At 39.8% G+C, this 783-nt stretch overlaps 1 protein-coding gene across 1 annotated transcript in view; it reads right to left on the minus strand.

Moving 5' to 3' along the window:
• The window catches only part of LOC104995937 (coagulation factor IX-like), a 19,125-nt gene that overhangs the window by 6,421 nt on the left and 11,921 nt on the right, over window positions 1–783 (minus strand). The gene's annotated exons all lie outside the window — the stretch shown is intronic.

A 783-nucleotide genomic window follows, 5' to 3' on the forward strand; every position in this document is an offset into this window, starting at 1 on the left:
CTACTCTTTTCCCTTAGTCATGTAGTCTGTAGTGTTGAATTCTTTCCCTAGGACTGCACCTCTATTCTTCTGGAGTTTCAGAGTAGAAAGAGAATCTGTCATTAGCACTGTATGCTTTTCACAATCACAGTACCAGTAATCCTGCATCCAGAGGTAATAAACAAATAGGTAAAGGACTTTGGGGTTTACTGTTCCAACTGCCAAAATCTCAGAAAAAAGGAAGCCTAGGCTATGCAAAGAAAAGATGCACAATGACCCTAGATTTTCTATATAACTCCAGTATATCAATTTAGTCAAATTCAGGAATGAGTTCTGAATTTTGTCAATAAATTTCACATGTGAAGTGGTTCTTATGGGTGGAGAAGAACCTATTATAAAGGAGACTTGGCCTTCCCTACCCCAATTCTGTACTTAGTTGACTTCTACTGCTTTGTTGATATTTTAGTTATGAGTTCAAATGATTTTATTGCTCAGTTTTCTTTGCATTTTGTGGATTGCAATTAGAAGCATGGGTTTTGGTCAGATAAATTGGGAGTTCAGGTCCTGGCTGAACCGTTTACTGCTTCTGTGATTTTGAAATGTTTGAGCTGCACTTTCCTCATCTGTGTAGAATGGGGAGAATAATGGTTGTATTGAGGATGAATAAGATAGTGGAACACCATTACCAGTTCTGTGCATGCATGCGTGCTAAGTCACTTCAGTTGTGACCAACTTTTTGCGACCCTATGGACTGTGGCCCACCAGGCTCCTCTGCCCATGGGATTCTCCAGGTAAGAATACTGG

This window comes from Bison bison, unplaced genomic scaffold (assembly GCF_000754665.1).
Source record: "Bison bison bison isolate TAMUID 2011002044 unplaced genomic scaffold, Bison_UMD1.0 scf7180017851094, whole genome shotgun sequence".
Lineage (NCBI taxonomy): Eukaryota > Metazoa > Chordata > Mammalia > Artiodactyla > Bovidae > Bison > Bison bison.